General features: G+C 37.4%; 1 protein-coding gene and 1 long non-coding RNA gene across 10 annotated transcripts in view; one reads left to right on the top strand and one right to left on the bottom strand.

Annotated features, from left to right (window-relative positions):
• The window catches only part of MEF2A (myocyte enhancer factor 2A), a 206968-nt gene that overhangs the window by 81878 nt on the left and 112759 nt on the right, over positions 1 to 12331 (top strand). Inside the window, exon 1 of one of the 9 annotated variants that reach the window (XM_044979546.1) lies at positions 10437 to 10535. The exons of 7 other annotated variants lie outside the window; for them this stretch is intronic. The gene's annotated coding sequence lies outside the window, so the exon portion shown is untranslated. Of the gene's footprint in view, positions 1 to 10436; positions 10536 to 12331 lie in introns of those variants that run through there. One more of the 9 variants, XM_044979547.1, reaches the window with a different exon arrangement.
• The window catches only part of LOC123343941, a 54731-nt gene continuing 43442 nt past the window's right edge, over positions 1043 to 12331 (bottom strand). Inside the window, exons 2-3 of the long non-coding RNA XR_006572409.1 lie at positions 5280 to 5366; positions 1043 to 1126 (exon numbers count right to left, since the gene is read on the bottom strand). This is a non-coding gene — a long non-coding RNA (uncharacterized LOC123343941). The remainder of the gene's footprint in view (positions 1127 to 5279; positions 5367 to 12331) is intronic.

Genomic DNA, 12331 nt, shown 5'->3' with positions numbered 1-12331 from the left:
CCTCTGCCTGGGAGCTATCAGGCTCTGGACATGGTGTCACCAACACAGGATGACTCTGATGGCTCTTCATCTCTTGGATGTCAGCAAAAACCTGGTGGATTTCCTAAGTAGTCAGTTACCTCTCAGGAATGGTCATTGTGGAAATCCATCATAAAGCCGATATTCTTACTTTGGGGGACCTCAGTAATTGACCTGTTTGCCTCCAGTGTCAATGGCAAGTGCTTGAACTCTTGTTCCAGAGGTGGTATAAGTCTGGGCTCGTTACTGGACACCTTCCTTTTGCAGTGGTCTCAAGGCCTCTCGTATGCCTTTCCACTGATTCCGCAAGATGATTTCCAAAATCATGTGACAAGTCTTTGATTGTTCTCGTAGCTCCATACTGGCCCAGGCACCTTTTGGCCAATGGATCTATTACTTCTCCCTACAGTGTCCAGGCCTGATCTCACAACACCATGGACAGCCAGATACTCCATCGAGACTTGAAGTCAGTTAACCTGATGGCATGGTTGTTGGCTGGTTGAATGCCACAGATGGAGATTGCTTCCTGCAGGTCCAGAAAATTCTGATAGATGCTTTTCTGCTCTGTATCAGACTAACATATTCATCTGAATGGAGAAGTTCTTGATACCGACAGCCCATCATGGTCTGGACTGGTCCAGGCCTCGTTGCTACAGATCCTTGTCTACGTATTGCATTTAAAACAGGCTGGCCTCTTATTCAGCTCTATTAAGGTCCACTTCACGGTGATTTCAACTTGCCATCCACCTGTACAATTATGTTTGGTCTTCTCTTTCCTAATAGTATCAAAGTTTCTTAAAGGGCTGTTACGCACCCACTAGTCAGAGGCAGGAACCTCAATCTATTTCTTCTGAGCTTCCATTCAAATCTCTGTCAAACTGCTCCCTGTACCACCTCCCTCCGAATACAGTGTTCCTAGTGGTTATTACGGCAGCCTGGAGAGTCAGTGCACTTCAGGTGCCTATGATTGACAACATTCCATAGGAACAAGACTGTTGCAACCTCACCTGAGTTTCATTCCTAAGGTGCGTTAAGGTTCCTAAGGTGGTCTCAGAATTTCACTTGAACCAGTCAATCAAGCTGCCTGTTGTCTTCCTACAGCCACCTGCTGCACAAGGAGAAAGGAAATTATATACACTAGATATATCCAGGACTTTGCTTTATTACGTTGACGACCAAATTGTTCAGCCTATTGCCCCATCTATTTATAGCTATATCCAAGTGTTCTGAAGTTCAAGGCATCGTCTTACATTGTGTTAGCCATTTCAGTATCCTCTGTATTTCACTTTGCTATCAGTTGGCTAGTGTATCTGTCACAGCAAACATCAAGGTTCACTCCACCAGAATTCAAGTTATATAGTCAGCCTGTTTCAGAAATGTGCCAGTTTCCAAGCTCTGCAAGGCGAAAATGTGGTGTAATTTGCTCACTTTTGTCAAGCGTGTTGGATTTAGTGGTTAGAGCAGATACCAAATTTGGAAGAACAGTACTTCAACTTCTGTTCAGTTGATGCTGCTGAAATTCCTCATTCTCATCATCCTGAGGGGATGTTGTTTAGTCATCTACAGTGGGATCCACACTGACACATACTCAAAGAACAAACAGTAACTGTAGTTCTTTGAAATGTTGTTATCCCTGTGGATCCCACACCAACCCATTCTCTATCCCTGCTTTCAGACGTCTCAACTACCATGGGCTTCAAATGGTGAGGTAATTGAGGGAGGTTCACAGCCATTCCTCCCTTCATGCTCTCACTAGGGAGCAGGAGAAGACACGGAGTGCATGCACAGTTTGGTATTAGACCAAAAATAAAGTGCTCTTCTCTCATTAGAACTATAATCTGGAAGATTGATTTGTTTCATGTAATCAAGAGAGAGTTTATGAAAGTTAATTGTAATGTTCTTGAATGCCAAGATGTGTAGACTTTTAGCAGAAATTTTTTTGTAAGAACTCTTTAATGATGGTGAAGTTTTGTTAATAATGTAAAAAGTGATAATGGCTAACTATCTTTGGATTTTTTTTTCTGAATTGCCATGCAAAAACAAGTCACCCCTCTTTTTCCCCTTTAGGGTCTAAGAACTTCTTTGATTTGCAAACTTTTAAAATAAACGTTTAGAGATTTTTTTCAGAAAAATAAGACGCTTGCCTATTTTTCTCTTCTTCAGCTAGCTGTTTTAAACTGTTAATATGTATTCCCCGTGCCTCTTCTCCTTTCCCTTAACTTTGTGGGAGTGTATTAGAGGCTACAATCAAGAGTACAGAAGAATTTCAAATATTCACCTGTACCTATATTTAGCAAAACAAGAGTTAGTTACTTTGTTTCTTTCTGTTGTATTGAAATAAACTCTTCTTTAAATCATTTTAAAATTGAGGTTGTCCATAGCAAAACACACACATTTTAAATAAAATATGTCACTGTATACAGTACACCCCAGTGGGTGCAATAAAAGAGGCTAGTTAAGAGTTGCGTCTCAAATAAGTTCATAAGAATAATATTGCTTCTAAATGATGACATTTAACAGAAGGAAATTAGAAGCATCTCTTGCAGTATTGTTAATAGGAATATCCTTAGTTATTAATGCAAAGATGGATATTTAAACTGCGGAAATACATCACAAAGCCGATATTCCTACTTTGGGGGATCCCAATAATAGACCTGTTTGCCTCCAGTGTCAATGGCAAGTGCTTGAACTCTTGTTCCAGAGGTGGTATAAGTCTGGGGTTATATAAATCAGTTCAATAATGGGTAATCTCATAGGCCCCCGTTCTGTAAATACGCATGTACTTAAGTTTACTACCATAAGTAATACCATTGAAATCAGTGAGACTATTCACAGTAGTATAGTTAAGCATATGTAAGTATTTGTATGAGTGAGCCCATAGTTTGCCCTTTCAGAGTAGTTTTTATATGAAGATCTCAAAACACATTACAAGATTACTGCAATTTAGGTATCCCCATTTTTATGGATGCGTTGAAATGACTTGCTTAATGGCACATGGGAAATTGGAGTTGTAAGATGTATCAAAGAGTTCTGGTTTCCAGACCTGTGCCCTAATGATCAGACATCAACTTGTCATGAAGAGAAAAAATGTTTGTTGGAAGTTGAGATGTTCCGAGATACTTAATTAAATTTTCTGGGAAGAAGAGTCCACTTCAAAAGGGAATATCCTATTCACCTGTCTTTTATTCAGAATTTTTATTAACTTCTACATGAAGTTTGAACAAAATTATTTTTGTTGACATAAAACCCACAACAATATTAAATTGATTCATTTTACTATAAAACGTAATTGTTTGAAAAAGAGACATTTGTCGAATGCATCCTTTAAGAAAGGAAAAAGTATATCATATATAGTTTCTGGCTATAAACATATTCATGTTACAAATCGTGTATTTTAATTCATTCTGATTAAAATCAAATTGATTATGCTCCTGCTACACAGTTCATTCTAAATGTGGTTAAAAGCAGTTTTGAGTTTAATCAGAGGACCACCACCAATCTTTAGAAACATGCAAGAATATTTATTTGGAATTAAAAACTTACTTTAATATAATATTTTACTGAGTAAAACTTTCAATTGTGTATAAATTTCAGTAAGTTGAGCTTCAAAATGTTAAGTTTCTGTCGGCAAATTTGAGTTCAGAACTTCCCCCCCCATAAATTTTAGGGGAAAAAATTGTAATACGTTGCTTAACTGAGGCCAGGTTTCTAAATGTAACTAAGTACTTACACTTCATACAGAAATGGAGACTTTCTTTTTAACAGAGGTTATTCAATCAGTTTTCCTTCTGATATTTGCTTGTATTCATAAAATATATCAGATCTATGTGAACTGTCAAAATTGGTTTCTGTATAATACAAGCAAACTGAAAAGTTTTACACCATGGTGTGCACCAAAAATGTCATTTAGTAACATAAACAAGTCAGTTAAAGCATCAAAAACAATGGTCTTAGAAATGCTGCTAGCCTGTGGCATCTTGTTTTCCCTCTGCCAGTTCTTACAGATGCTGGCCTGTGGTCACTCCATCCAGCCTTTCATCACTCTATGCTACATGGTTTCTAATCCATTTACTAGTCTTTTAGTCACCTTTCAGTTGTATGGGTTTTAAGTAATAAGATAATTCCGTTACTTATTGCTTTGACCTGATTGGAGCATGTTGGTTGCGCCTCTGTTTTAAAAATTGCTTTTAAAAATCATGAGTGGTAAGTGTATTTAATCTATTTGTGTATTAAATAATACCATGCTATGAAAATGTTTGGTATTGAAACCAACCCTTTATTGGTAATGTGAATTAAAAATAAGTTGTGTGTTTGTCATTTGCATTGTTAGGTTAAATAAAGTTGCTATTTGTCAAAATGTTTTTAGCATTTAGTACTTTTAATAAATTGTAGTTCTTTATATCTTTGTTTTTAAATAGATTGAACTCTGGGTCAAAGTGATCTCATATGTGATAAATACAGTAATTTAAAAACAAATAATTGAATTCTATCAGTCAAGGTTTTCCCCATATAAAAGATTATATAGTGTTTTTTTCCTTTGTATTAAAGCTAAAGTTTGTAAAATGGATATATAAATTTGCATGTTCCTCCTGCATTTCATTTACATGACTTGCTCAGAGACACTTTTCTGATACAAGTTCAAAGTGAGGAAAAAGTTTGAACTAAAAAGTTGAGAATGTTATTTTACTTTCTAAAAACTTAGCTTCCTTTTCTGCCTTGGCATGTTTGAACTAACATTTTATGTTGGACTTTGAAGGAAAGATTGGAGTGCTGCAATAGATCACTGACCAAGTCCAGATGAAAGAATAAATGGGAACTGGAAATTCATTCTAGATCTTGCAAGTGAAGTGCTAATGATGGCCTGAATGTCAGTGTCATTTTAAGAAGAGCACTTAGGGTGTGGTTAAAAGCAACAATGAGTCCTGTGGCGCCTTATAGACAGAAGTATTGGAGCATAAGCTTTTGTGGGTGAATACCCACTTCGTCAGACGCATGGGTGTGGTTGTTGCTGTATAAAACACCAAGGAAGGCACAGCTTCTGCCCAGATTATTTTAAGTATTAACTATCTTTTTTTAACTGTAATTTTAATTAGAAATATTGTTTAATGCTTTTGAATTATTTAAGAAATAACTCTTGACAATACAACAGTTAGTATAAATACATTTAGAAGCTTTTTGAACTGCTCTGCATAGAAGTAACTCTCTAAACTCATCAACATGACCCCCTATTCTTGCCATATTAAGTTCCTCTCAAAACTTACTCCTTCTATATTGTTTAGGGTGAGTTTAGCTGACTTATATGTAAATTGTCCATAGTTGTTCCACTTCTAATCCACTTGTCTATCTGGCTGTAGATTGCAAGGTTCCATGAGCAGACGATGTCCATGAGTTTGTACATAGTAGATACAAAACAATAAAAATGTATAAATATAGCAGAAATGGTGTGCATTTTACTTAGTTATTAATGACTAAAAATGTAAAAGACAAGAAAAAAAGCAGTTGGAATTAAATCTCCATTCCTCTAGGCAAATTTTTCGTCTTATTTTCTATTAAGTCTAGACTTTTCAGTGTCTTGACATTTTTTTGTTTTTCTATTCATTGTTTTGAGGTTTGAGCTCCAGCATGAGCATCTAGATTTTAAAAGAAGAAGTTGAGTTTGGTACAGTGGTTAACGTAGCCACAGAAGAAAAATCTTACCACTAATCTTTTGTTAGGAACCTGTAGGCGTCTTCATGGTTTGCTAAATGTCTCACTGTGGCGTGAAGACTGTTTCAGCATTATGTTGTTTTGTCTGTTGGCTTATAGAATTCACATCTAAATAGTGTGACTGTCTTGTATTATTTAACCAGGCTCTGAATACATTTTCAAGTAAGCTGTTTGGATTACTGTGGTTGGTGGGTTTTTTAAGGAGTGGTTTTTTTGCCCCCAAAATCTGTAGCCCTTGAAATCTACTCTAAACTTTTATGATTACAAGAGCATCAATTCATCAGAGTGTATTAAAATTGGTAAACTGCAATACACAGTCTCAACAGTATGCACAATTTAGACAATACCGAATGGGTGGTTTTACTCTTGATATTTGAACTTCCAGTTAAGTGCTGGCATTAAGTCACCTGACAAAAATTGCACATCGCCACTTGTTCTTAGGAAGTCCTGCACCTGTATACCAGAAAAAGTTAGCTTATTGAGGCGGTATGCTAATATAATTTCCTGTGCTTTTGTTTTAAGCTGCAAATTTTCCTTAAAGATTGTCTCTGTTTCTTCTATTTTCACCACTACAGTTTTCTTGTAACTTGAACAAAATCAGTAGATGCAGATAGTTACCCATACTCAAATACCTTTGATGTATATATCTATGTCTAGAGCTCATATCTCCATAGTTTTTGTGCCCACCTTAATACAGTTTGCCAGTTACGCACTGTATTCGTTTTGGAATAACTGAAACACTGTGTACTTGCCGTAATTGGAGAATTGGTTATGTGGTACGTACTATAGTAGAGCTGAAGCACAATCAATAAAACTGAAAACAACAACATTTTAAGAGAGACTTGATATTTTCCACAAACTTTAATCCTTATGCCAAGAATGTTGGTTGTTCTTTTAATTAGGCTCTTTTTAACTTGTTAGATTCGTGGTTTTATGTACCTTTTTAAGTGTAGTGTAGTCCACTACGTGTGGGTTTTTTTTGTGCAGCTCCTTTTTGCTATTGTTCACTTTTGTTTTTCCTGTACAAATATACTGCAAAGACATAGTAATTCTGCACCAGTATTTACAGTGTTGACTTTACCTACCTACATCTTTCACTCACCCACCTTCTGTAAATAAAATCACCTAGTTTTTTAACCTATGAGGCTTCCGACCCCTATCATTACAGTTTTTACCGAGGTGTCGAGCAACTGTAACAGTGCTGGCAGAAAAATTATTCACTGTAGATTTTCAGTGTTTGAAATTCATCTGTAGAAGGCTCTCTTGCAACATTAATAGGCTACAGATGGCACTTTGGCTCCCAGTTTCATTAATTCATTATAATGTAACAGCCTTCTTGAGAGACACCTCTTGGCTATGCTAAACACAACTGGATCCTCTCAGGGATAATGTTCTAACGAGGTAGCATGTGTATTTTACCTTTGTTAAATACAGCAACTTAAAAACCTAAATGAACTTTGCTTAGAACTTGCAGTACAGTTACAATTTAGTCTTTTGCTCTATTTATGTATTAACCATGCAAGGGGGAGAAAGAATAACGTTATCCGTTTGATTATACACACTTTTCTGACTACTGAGGTATATTGCATACCAGCATCTGAAATGATACCAGCAAACACAAATCTAAACATGCATACAGGATTTGCTTGCTCCTTGTGAACTTTTCATGCCAGCCTGCAACTAAATCCTGTTTTCCATCTTTCTTCCTTCATTCCTCTGTCCTCTTCTCTCCCCCACTCCCCTCCCGGAAATGTTATATGAAGACAAATTGTCAGTGCAATATTCAGGCTGAGAACTTAATCCAGAAAACTGGGGAAATGCATTGTTAGAGTTTTTATAGAAACTTTAATTTTGCTCCTTGTGCATATTTATTGCAAGAGGGTTTTTGTTACTTGATCACACAACCCTTGGAAGCGAATTGCTATCTGGCAAAAAATTGTAAGAAAGGTCCACATCCTTTCTAAAGCGAAATGCACATATATCCAGCTAAGTATAGTGTTATACATTGGGCTATCTAAATAGATAGATATATAAATCCTATATGGAAGGGGACAGAATTAGTTGCTGTGTAAGCTTTTAATTTTGAATGTCCCATTTTATGTGTGATTAAAGATCCTCAGCTTGTGGCATCTGACTCAGTTCCATATATGTCTGTGGAGCTATTCTGATTACATCATTTGAGAATTTGGCACAAAATAGGTATTGTAATTTTAGTGTACAATGCCTTTTTGACCTGATATACAGTATAGTCAGATATTGAGTGCTGGTCCCTTTCTACATGCAAGTTTTTACCCAAAAGATGAAGGGGGACAGGGTAGAAGAATGTGCTTAATAAACACGAGAAGTTAAGATGGAAAAATGCTGAGATCCAGGTTAGTAGTAATTAAAGCCAGTGCTTCACTGAAGTGACCGTATTGAAATATGAACACCACTGAGAGAGGAGAATTCCAAGTGATCCATTTGCTTCGTGCTGTTTTAATCAGATAACATTGAAGGTATTTTATATGCCATCAAACCACAGTGTCTCAGTGAGCCTGAAAATACTGGACTACTTCAAAATAATTTGTTTACTTGAAAATAGTCCTTTTTTGGATTTTTACTAAGCATATTCTACCCTTTGAAGATAGAGGAAAATACCGTCAATGAACTGTTGACTCATCATCCAGAATGTCAAGAGCCAGAATTTTTTTCTTTTATTCACTGCCTGTGCTCTTAAGTGTACGGAGGTGTGTTTTGAGATGGGCCAATCAAAACCTCTGGAAATTTATTGAGAGATTATGGTAAATTCTTACTCCCCTAAGATGAGTAGCATAGCTTTAATGATTTCCACTGAGGTGAGTATAGGCAGTTCACACCAGTCTTGGATTAGTTCTGTTCCATTCTCTGTAACTGTTCTCTTGTAGTACAATCAGTGTCTTTCTGGTGGATGAAGTGGAGCACAATTGGGGCAGATTATGCAAGCATGCTCACATCATCTGTACAGCTCACTTTGTGATGGTTCCCTGCTCTGCTGTATAGGAGGGATTTAGTGATGGGGCATGCGGATCTTGAGACGTTCTTCAAATAGAGCAAATGATGGGGAGGTGACTTGACCTGTACAGCATAAGTAGAACCCATAGAGTGTCTCTGCTGATCTGCAATGGTCTAAAGGAAGGATTTCTTGATCCCGGACTCCGAGGAACATCTAGTGTGGAGCCTAGTTAGCTGGGTTATGCCTGGGTCCAGAATTTAGGTCTTACGCAACAAATAATCTCTATAGAGGTATTGAAGCTGTCTATAGACTTCAGACAATAGCACTGCCTTGGGGCACATTCAGAACTTGTTTTTGTAACTACAAGAGTTTTATAAAGCATAAAGGTTTTTAAATTATTGCTTAAATCCTTTAGAAATCAATAAGTATTCCATTCCACCCTCCTCCACCCCCATTCTGGATGGGAAGTTTCCAGCTCACCTTCAGGAATTTTCAAGCTTTGCTATCAAATTTCTGGTATTGCTCATGAGTACAAGGCTCTGTGTTCTAGAACTTGCCCCCTACAGTTCAACGATAGCCTGAATCTGAGAGGGGTTTTAAGTCCTGTTGCAAAAGGCATTTGTTCACTTTGTTTTCCCCCTCAATTTGGTTCCAGAGCCTATCCTGTAGTCTTGGGGACTGGATGCTTTGATTTTTATTTTTTTCCAATTATTGGCAGGTTGTTCACTTCTAAAGTTTCTGTAATGTGTTAATCATGGGTGCAGATAAACAATTATGGGGATAAAAATTGTTTGAGGGAACACTTGTTGTACTATACCTTAATCTGCTTTGCATGTATTAGCTGTGACCACAGAAAACAGAATCCTTCAGCGTGGGTTGCAAGGTTTCGACTTCTGTTTTGCATGATCATTTTGCTTCCTCAGCAAAACTACACATGTTTTTTGCCAAAACCTTAAGTATATATGCATGTGTCTTGCCCAAATTTTAACCCCATGTCATAGACTCATAGACTTTAAGGTCAGAAGGGACCATTATAATCATCTAGTCTGACCTCCTACACAAAGCAGGCCACAGAATCTTACCCATCCACGTCTATAACAAACCCCTAACCTATGTCTGAGTTATTGAAGTCTTCAAATTGTGCAGAGAATCCTCCAGCAAGTGACCCATACCCCATGCTGCAGAGGAAGGCGAAAAACCTCCAGGGCCTCTGCCAATCTGCTGCGGAGGAAAATTCCCTCCCAACCTCAAATATGGCAATCAGTTAACCCCTGAGCATGTGGGCAAGACTCACCCGCCAGCACCCAGGAAAGAATTCTCTGCAATAACTCAGATCCCATCCCATCTAACATCCCATCACAGACCACTGGGCATACTTACCTGCTGATAATCAAAGATCAATTGCCAAAATTAATTGCCAAAATTAGGCTATCCCATCATACCATCCCTTCCATAAACTTATCAAGCTTAGTCTTAAAGCCAGATATGTCTTTTGCCCCCACTACTCCCCTTGGAAGGCTGTTCCAGAACTTCACTCCTCTAATGGTTAGAAACCTTCGTCTAATTTCAAGTCTAACCTTCCTAGTGTCCAGTTTATACCCATTTGTTCTTGTGTCCACATTGGTACTAAGCTTAAATAATTCCTGTTAAGTGCCCATTGTTTCTAAGTTTATTCAGTTTGAATATTAATTAACAGGCTGCTTTGCTTGATCCCTTTAAAGGAAACTAATTTTTTCTTTAGGTGCTGGTCCTTCTGGTCGGAAGAACTGTACGTTTTCAGGACAGTGATAATCTCAGGTGGTGGTGATCATCTCTCGTGGCTTACTCACATTTAACCAAAGTATAAACTTTTTAAATTGAAACTTTATTTGTACAAAACAGTTATGAGCCAAAAAACAAACACAGAACAAGTAGAAAAGGTTAGGGTTTCATAAGAGTCTTTGTGCCAGAAGGCCACATAGGTGTTCATAGATTTTTAAAGCCAGAAGGGGTTATTCTAGTTTGACATCCTGCATTACACAGACTAAAGAATCTCCCCAGTAATTTGTGCATGAAGCCCATAACTTCTGTATCTATCTATCCATCTATCTATCATCTTTTAAAGGTATCCAGTCTTGACTTGGATGCAAGTAATGGCAAATCCACGGCATCCTGAATATTTGCACCTTAATTCTTGTCTGAATTTGTCTGGCTTCAGCTTCCAGCCATTGGATTTCAGTATTCCTTTTTCTGCTCGATTAAAGAGCTGTCTACTCTAGAAATCTCTTTTCCCCCATGTAGACTATGATAAAGCCAACTCTTAACCATTTCTGGAATAAGTTAAATAAAATGAGCTTCTGTAGTCTTTCAGTGTAAGACACTTTTTTCAGACTTTTTATCATTCTTGAATTGACTGCAGATGGCTCTGTTTTACCTGTAAGTCTTCTTGTATACGTGTGTGCTGGCAAGTGGGTAGTGAAGTCTTACAGTGACATGTGATCATGTCACCTGAACTGGAATCCACCTTTTCATGTTCTCTGTATGTATATATTTCTTACTATATGTTCCATTCTATGCATCTGATGAAGTGGGCTATAGCCCACGAAAGCTTACGCTCAAATTTGTTAGTCTCTAAGGTGCCACAAGTACTCCTGTTGTTTTTGCGGATACAGACTAACTCAGCTGCTACTCTGAAACCTCTCATTCTTGTAGCTCTTTTCATATCATACGGTGCAAGTGTTTTGGCAGAACTGATGACAGCAGTGGGACTAAGGGTTTGTCCCAGTCTAAGATTAGAATCTGATCCAACATCTGTAATTGGTTCATTTTTTCCTTGGTCTACTTTCTCAACTTACTGACTCCATTCATTTCCTAAGCAGGTTTTCTGAGATGGACTCTAAATTATAGGCTAGAGAGAATACAACTTCACATAAAACCTGTTGAGACTTGTTTAATGTCATCAAAAGCTGAATTTATTGCCATAAGTAGGGCCAAAATGAAGCATAAAACATTTAAAGATAAATTCTAGTAATGGAAAAGACATGCTATAGAGACGAAAATACACTTTATTTAAATTCTCTGTATGGATTTCTCCAATATTGGCCCTCTCTATTCTTGGAATAGCAGACTGTGCCTGAATAGGCTGCAGTATGACTTTGTATTTTATTTGCTCACAGTACAGCCCTGCACAGGACTAGCATAGAGCTGTACAGCAGGACTGGGATCCCGCAGGTCCTGCAGGACCCACTGCCATAATAGCGGGAGCGGGATTAAAAAATAATCCCACACAAGGCTCTAGTTAGCATCCACTAAAACAAATCTCCTTCATTAGCTCAGGTTTACTTGAAAGATCTTCTATAAAGCAATGGGGAAAGTATAGCCAAATTTCAGCCTGCACTGAAAAATCTGAAATATGGGACTTTGTGAGCACTCCAGAGTTCCATTCTAGCAAGGATGGCCGGGCACTAGGCCCAGTCTTCTCAGTATAGTTTTCTTGTGTTCGCTAGTAGAAAAACATTCATTCCATTATTTTTTTCTAACATTACCCTAAAGAGATTTTCCTATGTAGTATATTTCCCTAATTGCACATTACTGTAAGGAGAATTATTGTTTTTATATAATATAGAAAACACTGAAAATATTTTTAACTAATAAAAA

The sequence above is a fragment of the Mauremys mutica genome, chromosome 11 (assembly GCF_020497125.1).
Source record: "Mauremys mutica isolate MM-2020 ecotype Southern chromosome 11, ASM2049712v1, whole genome shotgun sequence".
Taxonomy (NCBI): Eukaryota; Metazoa; Chordata; order Testudines; family Geoemydidae; genus Mauremys; species Mauremys mutica.
The sequence above is the reverse complement of the archived record's forward strand: the minus strand, read 5'-3'. Positions and strand labels throughout refer to the sequence as shown.